Source organism: Rhincodon typus, chromosome 2 (assembly GCF_021869965.1).
Source record: "Rhincodon typus isolate 14 chromosome 2, sRhiTyp1.1, whole genome shotgun sequence".
In the NCBI taxonomy this organism is placed as follows: domain Eukaryota; kingdom Metazoa; phylum Chordata; class Chondrichthyes; order Orectolobiformes; family Rhincodontidae; genus Rhincodon; species Rhincodon typus.
The window spans coordinates 19621721-19645411 of record NC_063333.1 but is presented as its reverse complement, the minus strand read 5'-3'; the positions used below and the strand labels follow the sequence as shown (position 1 = coordinate 19645411).

General features: G+C 41.5%; 1 non-coding gene across 1 annotated transcript; it reads left to right on the top strand.

Annotated features, from left to right (window-relative positions):
- Positions 1-1297: 1297 nt before the first annotated feature.
- trnaf-gaa lies at positions 1298-1370 on the top strand. The gene has a single exon. It is a non-coding gene; the product is annotated as a tRNA-Phe (tRNA).
- The last annotated feature ends 22321 nt before the right edge of the window (positions 1371-23691 follow it).

The following is a 23691-nucleotide window of genomic DNA, read 5'->3' as shown; positions in this document are numbered from 1 at the left end:
AATGGTCACGCATGAGCAGAAGAGGTGATGAGGTGTTGCGAGTGAGTGAGTGAGCAGGAAACACACAGGACAGGAAGGGTCAGTAGTTTTACAGGAAGACACAGGTATCCTTGAGTGGATATTATGTATGCAATAGCCTCGGTAAGATAGATCTTGTGATGATGACAGGTCAGAGTCCCAAAATACTGTGGATAGTTTTTACTGTAATTCCAAGGCGTGTTTTTTTAAATATAAAACAGCTGAATAATTTTAGGGCCTAACCTCTCCAATGTCCCAGCCCCCTACCCCACACACCAGGCCTTGTTATCACATAGCCTGCCATTACACACCCTCTGTTGCTGGTCACTAACAGTCCCCATTAACAACTATTCACCCTCCTCGTGAGATCATTAACAACCCCTTTGTCTATCCAACTGCTCTTCTCTCTCTTTGGCTCTATCCTATTGTTTACTCCCTACCCCCTCCCCCTCCCTATTTTCTGCATGTATAAACCAAAGTTTTCCCAGCTACCATCAGTTCTGAGGAAGTGTCACCAGACACGAAACATTAAATCTGATTTTTTCTTCACAAATGCTGCCAGACCTGCTGAGCTTCTCCAGCAGCTTCTGTTTTTGGTCCTGTTTTAATAAAGCAGGCTTGATACAACCAAAAATTGATATGAATGTCAGTTAAGTACATGAGAGAGGGAGAGAGAGAGAGACACCAATGTAATGTAACACAACAAATGTTGTCAGAACTTCAGACAGGCTAGACTCTGATGTCTTGGGGGAACAAAGATAATCAAGGACTAATAACCCTGGCTCTACAGCAAGCCAGTTCCTGTGGATTATGCCTAAAACTGAAGCACATCTTGTGTTTTTCCTTTTGAACAACACATAAGGACATAGGTTAAAACATTAGTTTCAACATTATAGGAGTGGACTAGTGGGACTGAGCACTGTTGTGTGTGCCAGCCTGTGTTCAAGCATTAATGTGCTATTACAGTCACAATCCAATAACTATCCCTTATTCACCTCTGTGTTGCAAGTAAAGGAGTCTCTTTAATTCTATGTAATGCAAAACATTTTAAAAAAAAACAAAGGCACAAAGGACTCTGTTACCCAGAATGCTGGAATTCAATCACTGTCAAAAGGAACCAGAACTACAGAATGTCAACCAATCTGCAACACAAAGCATTGTGAAGCAACTAAGGACTGTGTAAGTCAACAATGCAATAACCACAAAGTTCAACTATCTGGTCGTCACAAACAATTCAGGGACTGAACTGCATGTCCATGTATTTAGTTTTTATCTTTCAGCCGAAATAACTCAGTTGGGAGAGTGTAAGACTGAAGATCAAAAGGTCCCTGCTTCAATCCCAGGTTTCGGCAAAATGAGCAATTCCTAACTGTGTCAGCCTTTGTTTCAGGGGAGGCAACGGCCTAGTGGTATTATTGCTGGGCTGTTAATCTAGAGACCCAGGTTCAAATCCCCATCATGGCAGATTCAATAAAATACCTGGAATTAAAAATCTAATGATGACCATGAATCCATTGCTGGTTGTCAGAAAGACCCATCTGGTTTGCTAATGCCCTTAAGGGAAGGAAGCTGCCATTCTTTCCTGGTCTGGCCTACATGTGATTCCAGACCCACAGCAATGTGGTTGGCTCTTAACTGCCCTTTGGGCAATAAATGAAGCCCAGCCAGTGATGCCTGCTTCCCATGAATAAATAAAGGATTTGCCTAATTTCTAATTTGTGCATATATGCGTTGTTACTAATTCTAATGCATAAACTTGCTTTTTTTGTTAATTCAAGGAACCCTTGTTAAACTGACTCCTTTTAAAATATGAGCTCATTTGGGTCTGGAAGAAAAGGAAATGTAGAAGGGAAGGGATTCTTTTAAAATTAACCATGTTGCAACCAACCGAAACAATGGGTGAATAAAAAAAAGGAGAATTTTCATCCAACCTCACCCGCAAACTAATTCTGAGGAAGGGTCATGGGACCCGAAATGTTAACTCCTATTTTTCTTCTCAGATGCTGCTAGACCTGTTGAGCTTTTCCAGCAACTTCTATTTTTGTTTCTGGTTTACAGCATCCACAGTTCTTTCAGTTTTCACAAACTTGTCATGTTGGGTACCCCATCTGAATCATAGTACATTGGGGAACCTCACTCAGGATCTGATCATAACAGGCTGGGCTTTAATTACAGCCATGATGTGGAGATGCTGGTGTTGGACTCGGGTGGACAAGGCCATAAATCACACGACACCAGGTTATTTGATAAATGCAAGCTTTCGAAGCTCAGCTCCTTCCTCAGGCATAGTGTGAGAGAGAGTATAAGACACAGAATTTATAAGCAGAATGTAACAACCCTAAAACTGACCGCCTCTTGATCAATCTTTAAGCAGTTAGGAAGGAGACTGCTGATCAAAATGCAAAATCCAGATGCCTGATTAAACTACTGGGACTTTCCCCTTTTATGTATTTGACTGTCTTATCAGTATCCATTTTAATCTTGGTATCTGTCATTTCTCATTCATAACTTTATCATTTTATTCTGAAGGAACATTCAGCAATAGATTGCAATAAAATAACTTGCAATCAGTTTCAACAAACACTTGACTGCTGGTCTAACCGTCTCACAAACTTGATTGAGTCTTTTGAGGACATAACCAAAAAGATTGTTGAGGGCAGAGCAGCAGACATTGTCTACATGGACTTTAGTAAAGCCTTTAAAAAGGCTCCGGACAGTAGATTAATCAGAAAAGTTAGATCACTTGGGATATGGGGGAGCTTGTTAATTGGATACAAAGTTGGCTGACGATAGGAGACAGAGGATGGTGGTGGAAGGTTGTTTTTCAGATTGGATACCTGTGGGGTCAGGTTTTTTTGAGCAAAACAGAATGTATCTGCAGCTACACAAATATCTCGGATGAAATAATTTGTGTGCGTGTGTGTGTGTGTGTCTGTGTGTGTGTGTATGTGCACATGTGCGTTCGTGACTGCGTGTGTCTTTGTGTGCACGTGTGTGTGTGAGAGAGAGAGAAAGAGAGAGAGTGTGTGTGTGTGTATGTGTGTGTGCGCTTGAGATAGTGTGAATGTGAGGGAGTGTGTGTATGTGAGAGAGAGAGTGTGTGTGTGTGTGTGTGTGTGTGTGAGAGGGAGAGGGGGACTGTGTAAGTGTGCAAGCGTGTGTGTGTATGTGTGACCCCAGTTTAAAACATAGACAGCTTCTAAGCAAGACCTCAAACCTAAAATGCATTGTCTGACCTGAGATGTCACCTCTTGTATACATTGATAAAACCTTTAATTATCTTGGGACAATGACTTGAGTGGAATCTGGATTTTGCACTTTAATCAGTAGTGTTCTTCCTAACTAATTAAAGATTCAACAAGAGGCATCCAGTTTTAGGATTGTTACTTTTCTGCGTATAAATTCTATGTTTTATACCCTCTCTCTCACACTACGCCTGAGGAAGGAGCTGGTGGAGCTCCGAAAGCTTGCGTTTTCAAATAAACCTGTTGGACTATAAACTGGTGTCATGTGACTTTTAACCTTTAATTACGGCAAACTAAAAGTAGCCAGTATACCTGCCTCATTGGCCACACAATTGGCCAGAAATGGTTGGATGATTAATGAAGTGAAAAGTAAAAGGTCACTTGAGAAGATTTACCCTGGACTGTGGCAGACTTCAGGAAACACACTGCCCACTGCACTCTAACTGCAAAGGAGAAGATTCAGACCCAAATGTATTTTCAAGGCTTCAACTAAAGCTAAATATAGCACAGATGGCTCTTCTCCATATGTTAATATGCCCGTGCTTCCACATTACTATCTAATAGCGAATGACTAATTTAGCGGTATCAATTCATTGACTTAACTCAACTTTTCTCCAGCCATTGTGAGTATTCATATCCTGAACTGAGAGTCTACACAGCAAAATGTGCATGAAATTGTGAATGAATTTACAGTCATTCATTTGACTTGGTAAGAACCTAACGAAACTTACACTAAGTTCACTGCATTTGGAAAGAAAGTCAATTTTTGATAGTCAATGGAGTCAAGGGTTATTGGGGATGATAGGAAAGTAGTGTTGAGACCACAAGTGGATCAGCCATGATCTTATTGAATGTCAGGGCAGGTTCAAGGGGCCACGTGACCCACTCCTATACCAGAGTCCCATGTCCTTATGTATACAATTAAAGAGATATTGTGGTATTGTACATTGATGTATCCACACGCTGTTTTATCGAGTCATAGAATTATACAGCATGGAAACAGACCCTAGATCCAACTCATCCATGCCAACTAGATATCCTAAATGAGTCTAGTCTTATTTGCTAGCATTTGGCCCAAATCCCTTTAAACCCTTCCTATTCACATATCCATCCAGATTCCTTTTAAATGTTGTAATTGTATCAGCCTCCACCACTTCCTCTGGCAACTTGTTCCATACGCACACTACCCTCTGTGTGAAAAATTTGCCCCTTAGGTCCCTTTTAAATCTTTCCCCTCCCAACTTAAACCTATGACTTCTGGTTTTGGACTCCCCTACCCTGGCGAAAAGACCTCAGCTATTCACCCTATCAATGCCCCTCATGATTTTATAAACCTCCACAAGGTCACCCCTCAGCCTCTGACACTCCAGGGAAAATAGCCCCAGCCTATTCAGCCTCTCCCTATAGTTCAAACCCTCCAACTCTGGCAACATCCTTGTAAATCTTTTCTGAATCCTTTTAAGTTTGACAACATCTTTCCTTTAGCAGGGAGACCAGAAGTAAATGCAGTACTGCAAAAGTGGCCGAACCAATTTCCTTTACAGGTCAAGAAGAAGTTGGTTTGGTGTCAATAATTCTGTTAAGAGTGATGAGAGGATGTTATCCTTCCAGGAGGATTTAAGAACTAGGGAGTCAGTTTCACAGTAAGAGGTCACTTAATCTTCTCTCAGAGGGTTGTTGGAACTCTTCTCTGGTGAGCAGTGGTGGCTGAGTCACTGAATACATTCAAGGCTGATTTAGATTTTTTGACTGATAAGGGTCATGTGGGCAGATGGAACGATGGAGTTAAAGCCAACAGCGGCTCCAACAACACCCATCTAGGGCAAAGCAACCCACTTGCTTGGCACCACATCCACAAACATTCACTCCCTCTATCACCGATGTTCACTGGGAGCAATGTGTACTATCTACAAGAAACATTGCAGAAATTCACCAATGCTCCTTAGACAGCACCTTCCAAACCCACGACCACTTCCATCCAGAAGGACAAGGGCAACAAGTATGTGTGAACACCACCATCTGCAAGTTCCCCTCCAGGTCACTCACTATCTTGGAAATATATTGTCACTCTTTTATTGTCTCTGTGTTAAAATTTTGAATTTTTTTTTCATTCATGGGACATGAGCATCAATGGGGAGGCCAGCATTTATTATCCATCCCAAGTTGCCCTTGAGAAGGTGGTGGTGGTGGTGAGCTGCCTTCTTGAACCACTGCAGTCCCTTTGGTTTAGGAACAACCACAATGCTGTTAGCGAGGGAGTTACAAGATTTTGGAACCTCTTCCCAGAGACCAGAGGCCTCATCCCATGAATGATAGAATGAATGAAAATAAAAGAGATAGATCATCCAAAATCCAAATGAATGGTTGAGCTGGGGTCCAAGTAGATTGCTTCTGCTTCTTTCCCTTCTACTCTTCAGTTGTTGTGATGAGCTGCAGTACTAGCCTAGGCTGGGTTTTCTGTGAATACTGCATGCGGCAACATCAGTAGCTCCTGCTACAGTTGTATGTCTGCCCTATCATTTCTTCCTCTCTGCCAACTCAACTTCTTCATTTACTGAACAATTCAACTCTTTGTTGGGTTTAAGCTGTGAGCACACTAGGACTTTTGGTATGACTGCCTGGCAGTCATTATTAACGTAGAATCCCTGGCAGCAAGATTTGGCAGCTTATTCAATCATGCAGTTTCACAGCTGAGCCCCATTGCTGACATGTAAGACACGTCAACACATTGACCACCTGCTGGGAGTGCCAGAGAGCGCTAGGGGTAGAAATCCAAGACCTCTCCCGACTCTCAGTGGAGAGCCGTTGGGTTATAGTCACACTTGAATACATGGAAGATTTTCCTTTCCTCATTAAGGGGAAATTGCATAGTCTTGCCCACCATCCTAGTTGAGAGATCCTATGTAACTAATTCAGCATGAGAAGACTGGGAAAGAATCAACACTGGCAGCTCCCAACTCTCGATGGTTCAGCAACAATACCAAATGAGCCCACTGTGCATTCAAGGGACTCTGTCACTACATTGCATGCAGCGTCCTATATCGCAAGGAAGAACCTATTCGAGAAACAGGAGAAAATAACACAGAAAAAGAGAAATAAATGATTTAAAAATCAATCAACAATGGAGAATACCCATTTCTTATTTTGTGTATGCCAGGTTCAACAAACACCCAGAATATTCTCATGTGGAGGACAAGTCTGTTCGCTCAAGCAAAATCAATTTTTCAAATTGGAAACTTCCCTTAAAATTATATTTCAGCATCTGAGATGAACGTACACATCATTATCAAGCAATCAATTTTTAACTTGCCGACTTTGAGTTACCATACTTACCCCATTTTTATACATTTTGCTGATTGAATCCATTGTCGATGTTAAAATCATTTTCCTGTTGCTTTTCAGGTGCCACCTATTCACAGTTTGTCTTGCCCACACAAGGGAAATTAACCCACAAGTCATAGTGTCATAGAGTTATACAGAATGGAAGCAGAGCCTTTGGTCCAACTCATCGCTGCTGACCAAATATCCTAAACTGATCTAGTTCCATTTCCCAGCATTTGGCCTTTATCCTGCTAAACCCTCCCTATTCATATATCCATGCAGATGCCTTTCAAATGTTGTAATTGTACCTACCTCCGCCACTTCCTCTGGCAGCTCATTCCATGCACACACCACCCTCTGCATGAAAAAGTTGCTTCTCAGGTCCCTTTTAAGTCTTTCCCCTTTCACCTCAAATCTGCGCCCTTTAGTTTTGAACTCTCCCACACCAGGGAAAAGACCTTGGCTATTCAGCTCATCTACGCACCTCGTGATTTTATAAACCTCTATAAGGTCACTCCTCAACCTCCCACTCTCCAATGAAAAAGGTTCCAGCCTATCCAGCCTCTCTCTATAACTCAAAGCCTCCAGTCCTGGCAAAAGCCTGGTAAATCTTTTTCTGAATCCTCTTCAATTTAATGTATCCTTCCCATAGTAGGGTGACCAGAACTGTACACAGTACTCCAAAAGTAGCCTCACCAATGTACTGTATAACCTCAACATGATGTCCCAACTCCTATATTCAATGGTCTGAGTAATAAAAGGCAAGCATACTAAACACCTTCTTAACCACCCTGTCTACCTGCGACGCAACTATGTACCTGAACCCCGAGGTATCTCTGTTCGACAACACTACCCATCATTAATTGTATAAGTCCTGCCTTTGTTCGTTTTACCAAAATGCAATATCTCATATTTATCCACATTAAACTCCACCTGCCACTCCTCAACCCATTTGCCCAAGATCCCAATCTTAAATAACCTCCTTAATTGTCGACCATACCACCAATTTCGATGTCATCAACAAACTTACTAACCATGTTTCCTATATTCTCATATTCTCATCATTTATATAAATGACAAACAACAATTGACCCAGCACCGATCCCCAGGAACATGTTGGTCACAGGCCTCCAATCTGAAAAACAACCCTCCACCGCCATCCTCTGTCTCCTACCGTCAGCCAACTTTGTATCCAATTAACAAGCTCCCCCTATATCCCAAGTGATCTAACTTTACTGATTAGTCTACCGTGCAGAGCCTTGTCAAAGGCCTTACTAAAGTCCACATAGACAATGTCTGCCACTCTGCCCTCATCAATCTTTTTGGTTATGTCCTCAAAAAACTCAATCAAGTTTGTGAGACAGGTTGACCAGCAGTCAAGTGTTTGTTAAAACTAATTGCAACTTATTTTATTGTAATCTATTGCAATTGTTTGTCCTTTAGAATAAAATGATAAAGTTATGAATGAGAAATGACAGATACCAAGATTAAAATGGATACTGATAAAACAGTCAAATACTTCTAAGGGGAAAGTCCCAGTGGGTCTCAATGTCTCGAGTTCCTTTTTTTTATTCTCTTATGGAATGTCAGCTTCACTATCTGGGCCAACATTTATTGCCCATCCCTAATGTTTTTACTGAAACAATGATGCTAACCCTACAAGTCAGATCGAGCAGCAATGATGATTTTTGTAGTTGAATAGTAGTATTCTCGTGTATTAAGCTAAAAAGTAGATCAGCCTTTGAGAGAGAAAGGTTTTTTGTTCTTCACAAATTCTGCAGTGATGGCACTTGCAGATTGCTTGGACTCTTACATCAAACTGTGTTTTATTTCTTGAAGCAAATCTTTTCCTGAAGCTGACACCTCATGTCTCTCAAACTTTTACCTCTAAGAGACTTCCTGGGGAGTTCTGATTTAAAGGCAAGAGTTTTGAAGCTTTACACAGACCAAGCTTTAGATGACTTCTATGTTAACTTTTGATGAATCATTGTCCTACAAAGCAAAGTCAATTCATTGGAATTCCCTGCCTGGGTTCCTTTCAATATCTTGCTTGTTGTCTCAAAAGTCTTGAATACTCATACCTGTTAAAAAAAATGCTCTTTTGTGCAACGGGTAATCAAATCCGAAATAGTGTCCTTTGTGATGGCTGCTGAAATAACACAATCTATCTGTCTTTTAACTAACTGAGATTTAGACTTAGACCTTAGATTTAGATTGAGATTTTATTGTCACATGTACGCAAGTACAAAAGGGCAGGAGTACAATGAAAAGCTTTCAATATTGCCACACATAGCACCAACTTAGGTACAAGTACCTAGGTACAAAAACGTAAGAACAAGGTGGAAAGAAATAAGGAACAAAGTTAAATGCTAAACATTACAGTGACTCCTAGGATATCATAAAAATAGGAAATAAAGTTAAAAGTTAAATATTACAGTCTTTCTTAGTATTAAGTCAAAAGATACTGAATCAACGAGAATCAGCCATGTAAAAGCTGGAGTCTATTTTGTATGTAGTGTCTATTACTTAAAGTTAAATTAGCCTTCTTTAGAAAGTAAACAGTATTATAACCACTTGTTTGTGACAATAACACTGAGACACATATGGAGATATCAGTTCAAGTGGCCAAAAGCTTGTCAAAGAAGTAGGTTTTAAGGAGTGTCATAAAGGAGGAGAATGAGGCAGAAGGGCATAAAGAGGTTATTGACTTAGACATTGTTAAACAATGTTTTTGTTTAGTGTTCAGCAATCGTGCTTAAATTTTCCCCATTCACACAGCATTGTCACAGAACAGAGTTTTACACCCAGTCTTAGGAATTCCACCACAAAGCCGAAATGTCTATAAAAACTATTATGAAAGAGGTTCTGTAATTACTTCGATAAGGACAGTCATTAATCTAAAAGAAAGGTCTATGACATTTTAATGCCTTCTTAATGAGATGTCCTGAAAGTTAATTTGCATTTCATATATAGGCTAAGTCAAGAGCTTTGTGTAGTTCCATGCATATTGACAGGAAAAGAAAAGGTCAGCTGACCTCTAAACATCATTTTGTTTAATAAAAGAAGTCCATTTTTAAGGAAATGTGTTCATTTTAAAGGAACAGGAGCAGGCCATTCAGCCCATTGACCCTGCCCCACATTTAATACAATTATGGCTAATCGAACACTTCAGTGGCTCTTACCCACTCCTACCTGGCAACCCTATACCTTAGAAGATAGCTGTACCTTAAAGATGCTCAAAGACTGAGTTTCCACAACCCCCTGTGATAGAGAATTCCAAAAGTTCACAACCCTTGGAGTAAAACACTTCTTGAACATAAGTGGCATCCCCAATATTTTTTTAATTGTGCCTCTTGGTTCTAGACTCCTTATCTAGGGGAAAAATCTTACCTGTATTTTCCCTGCCTATCCCTTTATGTATTTTGCAAGTTTCAAAGTGATCACCTCTCATTGTCCAAAACTGAAGACAATGGAGGCTCAGTCGAATTTCACACTTAAATCCATGCTTTCATCTTGAATGTGACATTTTCAATTGTTTTATGCTCCAGACATTCGAAGGCTGATCCACATTTTAAAACAGAAGTTGCTGGAAAATCTTAGAACCGTTCTGAAGAAAGATCAGCGGACCTTAAATCTGATTCTTCTGCACAGATGCCACTAGACCTGCATATTTTCCAACAATTTCTGTTTTTCTTTCATTTTTCCAGCATCCGCAGTTCTTTTGGTTTCTGCCCTGCATTTTAATACTCTGGGCTGAATTTTAAAGATAGGCCACGGTCTATACCCCTGAGCTAAGGAGCACGTCCTACAAAGAAGGAACCATTGCTCTGCTGTCAACTAACAGACAAGGGACCAGCAATAGGGCAGAAGCGGGTTTCCTGGCCCTCAGGCAAGTCCCAACTCAGAGAGCCACTGGCCAATTGGATGGACAGAAATTCTGCAGTCCCAAAAGCACTGGTCAGAAGGGGTGGCCACTGCAGAGATAACACACCATCCCCAACAGAGACCGTCCCTGGAGCTGGAGGCAATTGGAGGAGATTTTACCAGGTTCCGATTGATAGACCCCGAAGACAGGTGTTAAGAGGTGGAGGGGTGGAGGCCAGGGAGCATGTTTGAGAGGCTAGTGAGGGGTTGAAGTAAAGGATCTAATGTTGTATTTGGGGGTGTTAGGGTCTATAAGCAGGTCCATAAAGGAGGTCCCACTTTCAGCCTTTCCCGAATGAAACCTGAGAGCTGATTCTGATGGTCTACAAACTTAGATGTGCCACACACCCCCTTAACTCCCACACTGTTGTGGATAAAAACACCAGCGTGTTGGGGTGATGCCCATAAACAGACAAGAACTGGCCCCCCACTGAGGCCTATAAAATTTCATACACATCAGGGGCTGGGGATAGAAGTTTAGGTGGCAGGCAAGTGAACTGCTAGATTTTACAAAGCACCACACCCATTTGTCACCAGCTTTAAATTCTCTGGAATGGGAGCACACGAAATCCAGCCCTACGTGAAAGAAGTAGGAAATTTGAGGAGAAACAAGACTTATCGACAACAGACTGTGATTGATTTTGATTTTGAGGTGATATATTATTGCTGCATGTACCGAAATACAGTGAAAAGTATTGTTTTGCATGCTACCCAGGCAAATCTTACCTTATATAAGTACATTAGGCTAATAGAACAGAAGGCAGAATTTACCTTGAGAAAGCTGGAAAAGGGGACTTAATACATGAACATAAAACAAGAAAATGTTAGAGAAGTTTAGACTGCGTAATTATGTTGATCTCCAACATCGATAAAGACAGAATAATAGATCTTGGTGGGAAATATAAAGACATCACATATACCTTTGAAAACAAGAGACTGGTTGGGCAGGAGAGCAAGGAGATCTGGGAGATGCAGGTAAATAAATCATTAACAGCAGAGCTGTAGGTTAGCAATGCAATTAAAAATGCTATCAATACACTGGAATTGCACTGTCATACAATTTAAAAATCATTCAAGTAGATAGCAAGGGGAATATTATGACAAACAGTTTGTCAAGAGCAAACATGAAAAAAACTGAATGTTGTGATCATAATGAGGTTGAATTAAACATGGTTTAAATGAATATCTGTGTGTACTTATTGTGAATCTATTATTACTTTTAGTGTAACATAGAAGTAGTACAATAAAATATTTTGATATAAAATGCTGCTTAAGGATACCTCTTCATCACTTTTTCTTTGAGGGTCATTGTGATGAAAGTGTATCATGTATAGGACACCTTGGATTTGGATTAGAAATAGATGTAGATGGAAGTTGGTGAGTTCTCTGAAAACAATTCTATTTTACACAGGTCAAGATGTCATTTGAAACAGTGCCCTAGGTGTATCAATTCCAATAAAGCTGCAGTCAAATGCTTGGGAAAAGTACCCATATAACCCATAAAATCCCTACAGTGGAAACAGGCCCTTTGGCCCAACAAGTCCACACAGACTCAGACATCCCACCTCATCTACACATCCCTGAACACTATGGGTAATTTAGCATAGCCAATCCTCCTAACCTGCACATCTTTGGACTATGGGAGGAAACCCATGCAGACATGGGGAGAATGTGCAAACTCTACACAGACAGTCATCTGAGGGTGGAATCAAACCCAGGTCCCTGGCGCTGTGAGGTAGCAGTGCTAACCACTGAGCCACCGTGCTGCCCCCTGTACTGTTAATGGATGGAAATTTGTATTAATGAATTTACATTGACACGGAATGCCATTAAGTTTAGTTTTAACTTCAGAAGAGGAAGTTCAAGGTCTCACTTCAGAAGAATCAGGACTTCAGTTCAGAAAATAGAATTGTTTTCTTGTAGCAGGAGAATTAAAATTTTAGTTCAAGACAGCCAGTCACTTAAACTTAAGTATTTTGGTTTGTGAGTCTTACAAACCTGGAGAGATTGAATAGAAAATGTCAAGTTATTAGAACTGAAAAAGTTTAGGATATCAGAATTGTGAAAGGCTTGTTTTTTTTTACTTTTATGTAATCAATTTTTGTTCTGTTGCTAAGCCTTGTGTGAGTATGTTTCAGTGACTAACTTGCATAATAGCCATCTTCAAAAATTAAACATATGATCTACCAAGTCAGGTTTCATTCTGGAGTCTAAGTTGTCCAGTGTTACCATCAGCTAGGATCATAACATTGCACTCAACCACGCTTGCTTGTAAGATTGGGCAGCACTTACTGAATAGACATGACTGTACTACTAACTACGTTAATAACCAATTTAAGATAATTAGTCAAACTTGTAACATTGTTCCTTTACACTAAGTGTCAGTTTTTTTAGGAGTCATAGAGTCATACAGCACAGAAACAGACCCTTCAGTACGACTAATCCACATTGACCATGTTCCCACACTAAACTAATCCCACTTGCCTGTGCTTGGCCCGTATCTATCCAAACCTTTCTTCATTCCACAAAAGAAGGACGCCATCAGGGCGGTGCTGAGAGATGATACAGGTTCTATGGAGAATGAGGTTGAATCCATTCGGGTGGAAATTAGAAATTCTAAGAGGAAAAAGTCACTGATAGGCGTAGTCTATAGACCACCAAATAATATCACATTGGGGCGGGCAATAAACAAAGAAATAACTAATGCCTGTAAAAATGGTACGGCAATTATCATTGGAGATTTTAACCTACATGTAGATTGGTCGAACCAGCTCGGTCAGGGTAGCCTTGAGGAGGAGTTCGTTGAGTGTATCCGTGATAGTTTTCTTGAACAGTATGTAATGGAACCAACGCGGGAGCAAGCTATCCTAGATCTGGTCCTGTGTAATGAGACAGGAATAATTAATGACCTCATAGTTAGGGATCCTCTTGGAAGGAGTGATCACAGTATGGTTGAATTTAGAATACAGATGGAGAGTGTGAAGATAAAATCCAATACCAGGGTCCTGTGCTTGAACAAGGGGAACTACAATAGAATGAGGGAGGACTTGGCTAAAGTAAACTGGAAACAAAGATTTTATGGTGGGGCAGTTGACGAGCAGTGGAAGACTTTCAAAGCAATCTTTCAAAGTGCTCAGCAAAAGTATATTCCAATGAAAAGGAAGGACTGTAAGAAAAGGGGTAATCTGCCATGGGTGTCTAAAGAAATAAGGGAGGCTATCAAATTGAAAGAGAAGGCATACAAAGTGGCCAAAAACAGCATGAAACTAGAAGATTGGGAAAACTTTAAAGGTCAACAGAAAGCCACAAAAAGAGCTATAAGGAAAAGTAAGATAGAACATGAGAAAAAACTAGCACAGAATATAAAGACAGATAGCAAAAGTTTCTATAAATATATAAAATGAAAAAGAGTGGCTAAAGTAAATGTTGGCCCTTTAGAGCATGAGGAGGGGAAGTTAGTTATGGGATATGATGAAATGGCCGAGGCATTGAACAGTATTTTGTATCGGTCTTCACGGTGGAGGACACTAATAACATGCCAGTAATTGACAAAGAGACGAAGGTAGGTGAGGACCTGGAAACAATCATAATTACGGAAGAGGTAGTGTTGGGCAAGCTAATGGAGCTAAGGATTGATAAGTCTCCTGGCCCTGATGGAATGCATCCCAGGGTACTAAAAGAGATGGCGGGAGAAATAGCAGGTGCACTGGCGGTAATTTTGCAAAATTCGCTGGACTCTGGGGCAGTCCCAGCAGATTGGAAAACAGCAACTGTGATGCCACTGTTTAAAAAGGGAAGTAGACAAAAGATGGGGAATTATAGACCAGTTAGCTTAACCTCTGTAGTGGGAAGATGCTTGAGTCTATTATCAAGGAAGAAATAGCAAGGCATCTTGATAGAAATTGTCCCGTTGGGCAGACGCAGCATGGGTTCATGAAGGGCAGGTCATGCTTGACAAATCTTTTGGAATTCTATGAAGACATTATGAGCGAGGTGGACAATGGGGACCCAGTGGATGTGGTGTACCTAGACTTCCAAAAGGCTTTTGACAAGGTGCCGCACAAGAGGCTACTGCATAAGATAAGGATGCATGGCATTAAGGGTAAAGTATTAGCATGGATAGAGGATCGGTTGACTAACAGGAAGCAAAGAGTGAGGATAAATGAGTGCTATTCTAATTGGCAGTCAGTGACTAGTGGTGTGCCTCAGGGATCGGTGTTGGGACTGCAATTATTTACAATTTATATAGATGATTTGGAGTTGGGGACCACGTGTAGGGTGTCAAAGTTTGCAGATGACACTAAGATGAGTGGCAAAGCAAAGTGTGCAGAGGACTGTGAAACTTTGCAGAGGAACATAGATACATTGAGTCAGTGGGCAAAGGTCTGGCAGATGGAATACAACGTAAATAAATGTGAAGTCATACATTTTGGTAGGAGTAATAGTAAAAAGGATTATTACTTGAATGGTAAAAAGTTGCAGCATGCTGCTATGCAGAGGGACCTGGGTGTCCTTGTGCATGAATCACAGAAGGTAGGTCTGCAGGTACAACAAGTAATTAGGAAGGCAAATGGAATTTTGTCCTTCATTGCTAAAGGGATTGAAATAAAAAGCAGAGAGGTTATGTTGCAGCTGTACAAGGTGCTGGTGAGGCCACACCTGGAGTACTGTGTGCAGTTTTGGTCTCCTTACTTGAGAAAGGATGTACTGGCACTGGAGGGGGTGCAAAGGAGGTTCACTAGGTTGATTCCGGAGTTGAGAGGGTTGGCTTATGAGGAGAGACTGAGTAGATTGGGATTATATTCATTGGAATTCAGAAGATTGAGGGGGGATCTTATAGAAACATATAAAATTATGAAGGGAATAGATAAGATAGAAGTAGAGAGGATGTTTCCACTGGCAGGTGAAGTTAGGACAAGAGGGCAGAGCCTCAAGATTAGAGGGAGCAGATTTAGGACTGAACTGAGAAGGAATTTCTTCACCCAGAGGGTTGTTAATCTATGGAATTCCTTGCCCAGTGAAGTAGTTGACGCTACTTCAGTAAATGTTTTTAAAGAAAAGGTAGATTTTTTTTGAACAATAAAGGAATTAAGAGATACAGTGAGAACGCGGGTAAGTGGATCTGAGTCCACGAAAGGATCAGCTATGATCTTATTGAATGGCGGAGCAGGCTCGAAGGGCCAGACGGCCTACTCCTGCTCCTAGTTCTTATGTTCTAAGAACCACAATTTTTGTAAAAAAGTTGCTCCCATGTCCTTTTTAAATCTTTCTCTTCTCACCTTAAAAATATGCCGTCTAATTTTGAACCCTCCCAACCTAGGGAAAAGACCTTGGCTATTCACCTTGGCTGTGCCCCTCATGATTCTGTAAACCTCAATAAGGTCACCCCTCAATCTCATACACTCCAGTGAAAAAAGTCCCAGCCTATTCAGCCTCTCCTTATAACGTAAGCCTTCCATTCCTGGCAACAACATCCTTATAAATCTTTTCTCAACCCTTTCCAATTTAATAATATCCTTCCTCAGGCATGGTGACCAGAACTGTACATAATACTTCTGTTGGGTTTCATGGAGAGTTTCCCTTCCTGGGCTCTAGTGTGTTTTCTCACCACATTTTACCAAACTCACCTCATTAGCTCACCCTCTTGCCTGATTCTAGCTCAAATCTACCATTTGGCATACCTGCAGCAATTGCCACTGCTAGAACATTGCAGACTAGACTGGCATCGCTGGGAATGGTTCCATATTTATAAGGCTGTTGTGCATCCAGAGAAGCACTGTCAGTCAACAGCTGCCTTACATAGCCCTGCCTTTTGCCCTGGATATGGCAGGCAAGGGAAAATTGGCACTCAACTTTGCTCTCAAGGACCTGAAGGTGCTGCTTGACAGATGTTGCAGACGTAGGGCTTTGTCTTCCCCCTGGACCACCAGTGGAGGTGATGCCAGACCATTCCAGCCTGGTCCAAGGTTACCAACTAGGTTAAAGCACTCTCAGCCATCTAGAGGAACACTCTGCGCTGTAGGAAGAAGGTCCATGTCCCCTCTGCTCCACCAGAGTAATGCTGCCATCTTCTTTCCATTACCTCACACTCACTCTATCTCTGCTACTGTACCCATCTCTTATCAAGCCTCATGCTCCACCACTCTCATTAATGCCTGCGACGTCTTAACTCATTTATTGTCATCCACCCCAACCCCTAACAACACTAACCCTGCGTGCCCTCTGTGCTGTCTACTTACATGGGAGAGCCCCCCTCCTAAGCCAAAAATAATAGCTGTGCCACCCACTTCCACTGCTCTTAAGACCTGCCTCTCTCTTATTTGCTTTGATGTCACCATCACATCCCCTCTTAAGTTCAGCTTTCTTATCCATGTTTTGACAAGGCTGTAACGGGGTCAGGAGCTGAGTGGGTCTAACAGAACCCAAACTGGGCAACAGTGAGCAGGTTATTATTGAGTAAATACTGTTTGATAGCATTCCCAATGGCATCTTCATCACTTCATCAATGGCATCTTGATGATCAAGAGTAGACCAACGAGACAGTAATTGGCTCAGTTGGATTTGTCCTGCTTTTTATGTACAGGACATACCTGGGCAATTTTCCACATTATTGGGTATACGCCTTTGCTGTAACTGCACTCGAACACCTTGGCTAGGAGAGTGACAAGATCTGGAGCACAGGTCTTCAGTACTATTGCTGGAATGTTCTCGGGGCCCATAAGGCAATGCCAACTATTTCTAATGGTGTGAAGGAAATTGGCAAAAAATTAGCATCAGGAGGAGACCAAGCGGAATTATCTACTTAGCACTCCTGGCTGAATATACTCGCTGGATTCTTCATGACTTTCTTCAAGGGAACCTTCAACATTGACGATACAGATATTTGTGGAGCTTCCTTTTGCATTGAGTTGATAACCTGTTCACCATCATTCACAACAGGATGTGACAGCACTGCAGCACTTAGATCTGATCTGCTGCTTATGCAATTATTTCACTCTATCACTTGATGCATTACTCGATTCGGCACACAAGTGGCCTGTTTGCTAGGTGAAACTTGAAATTTAACCTGTTTAGCACAGTGGTAGTGCCACATATAATGAAAGGTACATTCAATGCCAAGGCAGGACTTAGTCTCTACAAGACCTGTGTGGTAGTCAATTTTACAGATACTGTCAGATACTGATGCAGCTACAGCAGGCAGATTGGTGAGGCAAGTATGCTTTTCATCTCATTGGTTCCTTCACCACCTGTACCAGACCCAGTCTAGCAGCTATGACCTTTAGGTCTTGACCAGCTTGGTCAGTAGTGAAGCATTCTTGCTACTGGATCCTGAAGTTGCTAACCCAGGGTATCTTACGTGCCATTGCCTCCCTAAGTGCTTCCTCCAAATGATGTCCAACATGGAAGAGCACTAATTCATCAGCAAAAGGTAAGGGTACATGGTAAGTAAGTAGGAGGCTTGCTTGCATACCATGTTACCACCACCTCTACTGTGGCTGTCCTGAGAAGTGGTACTTGTGTCTGTTCTTTGAATGAAATCTCTTTAAAACTGGCAGCAGTTTGAAATCTGGTAGATGTAAAGAACATGCCATTTGTCAGGAACAAAATTTATGGTATGCGTTCCCATTTTGCGCCTTGATAAATGTAAATTTAATAATTTGAGATTTTCCTGTTGGCATCAATATCAGAATTAGACATAACTTGCAGGATGTCTTATTTTTATGAACAAAGTTTATTTTTGCAATAAAGAAAAGCACATGATCGTAAAGCAAGTATGGTATATTTTAAAAGGAAAGCAACAGTGTGGTGCATATCAATAGATTTAAGACAAATGTAGATGTTTTGAAGGGATATGTTGCAAAACTAGGGAGATATAATTGACTTAGCACAAAGGGGCTTGGTTATTCAGCAGATTGGCCTTTACAATTTACTAAAGTGTCTTATATTCTTACACTACTGCACATGATGAATCAATGATGACTTTTACAAAAGGATCTCTCGACGATCACATAACTTGTTTATGATGCTGTATTCGATCTGCGGTAATATGATACCAGGCAGTCTAATTACAGATAAAGTGTATAATGTATTCTCATCTTCACTTTCCCCTACTCTTGAAAATAAATGTTTTAAAATGAATGATATTTAAAATGTTGCAAACTTCAATTGGAAAACAGCAAGCCAAATTGGGCATAAATCTTAAAGGGTGGAATCTTACCAGCTGCAAGCAGACAGCTTTGGAGAAAGGGGTCTTTATGTATGCAGTGGTTAGTTCTATCTGACATGATCCCCATCTCTGACCTGTCTTGTCAGAGGTGGGGGTCACATTGTCCAGAACCACTATCACTAAGACAAAGACAAAATGCAGTGGATGCTGGAGATCTGAAATGAAAAGTGAAAATGCTAGAGAAATTCAACAGGACTGGCAGCACCTGTGGATAGAGAAACAGAATTGATATTTTGTGTTTAACAAAGTTATATTGGACTGGAAGCATTAACTCTGTTTCTGTCTGTTCAGGTGCTGTCAGACCTTCTACGTTTCTCCAGCATTCTCTGCTTTTATATTAGTCGTCAATTCAATGTCCACTTTGGAACATAGAAAATTAGAGTAGAAGTAAACCATTCAGCCCTTTGAGTCTGCTGTACCATTTAATATGGCCATGGCTGATCAAAAGGGATAGGGACCTCACTGTGAGTCTGAAGCCCAGCAGCAGACCAGAAGAGGGACAGGCAAGACCTTCCCAATATTCAGCCAACCTGAGACCGCCTTGTCCATTGGCAGCACTCAACTCCCCTGGCAGGGGGTTTCCAGTCACACAGAGCCTCACCCTTTTCCCCCGTACTCCGGGTTACACAGACTGCCCACCTGCCTGCCTTCCTGCCTTCCTGCCTCCTGGCAGTAACTAGATTATTGGGGTTGGAGCAGTGAACTGATATAGACCACATTTAAAGTCAATGTTACGATGACTCTCTCTAATTGACAAATAAATTGCATACACATTATTAAAAAATGTTTGTATCAGATCTAAACATAGATGATTATATATTTATTAATTTTTGTTATTTGAATGATATCTATTTAAAACTGGCCAGAATTGAATTCTGGTAAATGTACCACATTAGCCAGTCTTTTGGTTACCCCTCTTAACAATTCATTCTGCAGCTCAGTATCTATTTCTTTTCATCTTTTGAAGAGTTTGATGTTTCTCCTACATTAAAGGAGTTATAAACGTGCATATTGTTGAGCTTGAAATTAACTGAATCCCGGTGATGCACATATGTCGTAGCGTACCTTTTCACTTTCAAGGCAGCTTTGCCTTGATTGATGTGAATTTATAAGTAAGTGGTAGGTGCAGGCACTGTTACTACATTTAAAAGATATTTGGACAGGTACATGAATAAGAAATGTTTAGAGGGATATGGGCCAGATGCAGGCAAATGGAACAAGTTTAGTTTGGGAAACTTGGTCTGCATAGATGGCTTGAATTGGAGGGTCTGTTTCCACACTGTAAGATTCTATGACTCTATAATGGAGTTGGTAAATTTGGAGTAGGTATAAGAGCACATGTCACTTACATGATATAGCAACCTCAAAAGGAAACACTTGTCATTTGGTACTATGGACAATATACGCGAATGAAACTTACAGATAGAGTCAAAAGCCTGCAAATACATTCACAATCCTGTAAACAGTTCTGGCATCAGGTTGGTCTCTAAGTATACTTAAACCTCACAGCTGTCATTATTATCACGAGAAGAATACGACATCCAGCAAGTTATATCAAATTCTGATATTGATGCCAACAGGAAAAACTCAAATTATTAAATTTATATTTACCAAGGCCCAAAAGGGGAATGTGTAACATTAATTTTGTTCCTGACAGATGGCATGTTCTTTATATTTAGCAGAATTCAATTCCTGCTGGTTTCAAGTAACAAAAATTAATAAATATATAATCATCTATGTTTAGATCTGATACAAACATTTTTTAATAATGTGTATGCAATTTATTTGTCAATTAGAGAGAGTCATCGTAACATTGACTTTAAATGTGGTCTATATCAGTTCACTGCTCCAACCCCAATAATCTAGTTACTGCCAGGAGGCAGGAAGGCAGGCAGGTGGGCAGTCTGTGTAACCCGGAGTACGGGGGAAAAGGGTGAGGCTCTGTGTGACTGGAAACCCCCTGCCAGGGGAGTTGAGTGCTGCCAATGGACAAGGCCGCCTCAGGTTGGCTGAATATTGGGAAGGTCTTGCCGGTCCCTCTTCTGGTCTGCTGCTGGGCTTCAGCCTCACAATGATGTCCCTCCATCTTCAGGGAATTATATGGCAGTATCATCTCCCTGTCCCATTTGATCAGCCATGGCCATATTGAATGGTACAGTAGGCTCAAGGGGCTGAATGGCCTACTTATGCTCTAATTTTCTACATTCCAAAGTGGGCATTGAATTGAGAATTAGATATAAAGGAGAATGCTGGAGAAATGTAGAAGGTCTGACAGCACCTGAGCAAACAGAAACAGAGTTAATGCTTCCAGTCCGATATAACTTTGTTAAACACAAAATATCAGTTCTGTTTCTCTATCCACAAGTGCTGCCAGTCCTGCTGAATTTTTCTAGCATTTTCACTTTTCATTTCAGATCTCCAGCATCCACTGCATTTTGTCTTTGTCTTAGTGATAGTGGTTCTGGACAATGTGACCCCCACCTCTGACAAGACAGGTCAGAGATGGGGATCATGTCAGATAGAACTAACCACTGCATACATAAAGACCCCTTTCTCCAAAGCTGTCTGCTTGCAGCTGGTATGATTCCACCCTTTAAGATTTATGCCCAATTTGGCTTGCTGTTTTCCAATTGAAGTTTGCAACATTTTAAATATCATTCATTTTAAAACATTTATTTTCAAGAGTAGGGGAAAGTGAAGGTGAGAATACATTATACACTTTATCTGTAATTAGACTGCCTGGTATCATATTACCGCAGATCGAATACAGCATCTTAAACAAGTTATGTGATCGTCGAGAGATCCTTTTGTAAAAGTCATCATTGATTCATCATGTGCAGTAGTGTAAGAATATAAGACACTTTAGTAAATTGTAAAGGTCAGTCTGCTGAATAACCAAGCCCCTTTGTGCTAAGTCAATTATATCTCCCTAGTTTTGCAACATATCCCTTCAAAACATCTACATTTGTCTTAAATCTATTGATATGCACCACACTGTTGCTTTCCTTTTAAAATATACCATACTTGCTTTACGATCATGTGCTTTTCTTTATTGCAAAAATAAAGCTTATTCCTCAAAAAATTATCGATGAGTACGTACAAAAAGGTTCTCATTCTGTTCTGTACAATCTTTCCAATGACGATAAAGAAATGCAAATGATACATTGGAATTTTACATCACACTGAGCTATCACGTAATTGAAAAATAACAAGGACATTTTTAACTCACACAGGAAGAAAATATTTACATTGGGGCACAGAGAGGAACTGACAACTGAGCAGACCCTGTTATACTTTCGCAGAAGGACCTTACGCAGTGGTCCTTTCCCCACTGCACCTTGGCAGCAGCTGCCCAGGCTTTAGTGCATCCCTCAGCACGTAGTCCTGGACCTCGTAATGTGCCAGTCTGCAACACTTGTTTGAAGTCAACTCTTTGATCTGGAAGTCAAACAAATTTCGGGTAGACCAAAGAGTCTCTTTCACCGAGTTGATGGTCCTCAAGGCGATGTTAGCCTCTGGGAACATCCCGAGAAACATAGAATCCTTCGTCATGGAGCTGCTCAGGACTAGCCACTGCATCTCTCTCCAGACCTTCTTTGTAAAGGCACATTCCTGAAGGAAATGTGTGACAGTCTCTTCACTGGTGCCAGGGTTTCGAGGGCAGCTTATAGTGACACATAGAGACCAGGCGAGCATGAAGGATTTGACAGGCAGTGTCCTCACTGCCAGCCAAAAAAGAATGTCTTGCTGCTTGTTGCAAGGTTCTGGTGATGAAGCATTCTGCCAAATGACTTTGAAAATCTGCTCAGGGAACCACCTGACAGGATCCACCTTCTCCCTTACCCGCAGGATCTCGAAGGTGTTACATGCTTACCACTTCCTGATGGATTTGTGGTCAAATGTGTTTCCCAAATGTGCCAGTAACACTGACAATAGGTAGAGCCTCAGTACATAGTGAGACTTGGCGCTTGTGTACCAAGGGACTACGCACAGCTCGATGCAGCTGCACACGAAGGTGGCTGTCAGGATGAGGGTGGTGTTGGGTACATCTTCTTCTCCCCACCACTGTCCCCACCCACAGCTTTGTTCATGGTGTTCCTGCGGACAAGGCCCATCTTTGACCTCCCGATGAAGTGGAAGATGGCTCAGGGAATGGGTCAGGCCTGCGCTACATGTATCAACACTGACAGTACCTCAAACCTGATGACTAGGCTTTTACCCTCACTTTGGTGATAGACCTCTCCTCAGATTTTTGTGCACACCCCAGCCCCTCTGAACCATATTCCCACAGCTTCAGTCAATCTGAACCCCTGAGAGAGAAAGGGATAAAGAATCAGTTGGCCAAGTTTCCAAAGAACATGGCCGCATTCTTACCTCGACTTACCTTGGCTCCCAAGTCTAGTTCAAAATGGCTGCAGATGCTCATGAGTCTGCGCACTGACAGTGGATCCGAGCAGAAGACAGCAACACCATCCATGTACAGGGAGGCTTTGACTTGCAAGCCTTCGCTGCCTGGGATAGTTACCCCTCTCAGGCTCACAACCTTCCTGATGGAGTCGTCAAAGGGTTCTATGTAATATACAAACAAGCCAGGAGAGTGTGGGCAGCCCTGTCTGACCCCAGATCTAGGTCAGGAAACTTTCTGAATCCCAGCCATTCATCGAGACTGCACTACCGATGTTTGTGTAGAGCAGTTGGATCCAACTGCGGATTCCTCCCGCACTTCAAAGCCCATTTTGGAGAGCATGTCCCACGTATGGGCACGTGATATCCTGGTCCAGGCTGATGAGTCAAGCGTTCACCCCACTGTCTTACATGTAGGTGATCATATCCCTGAGGAGCACAAGACTCTCAGTGATTGTCCTGCCCGGTACAGCACAGGTTTGGTTGATGTGAATCACTGATCCTGGAGCAGACTTGACCAGGTTGATGATGACCTTTGTCAGGATTTTGTAA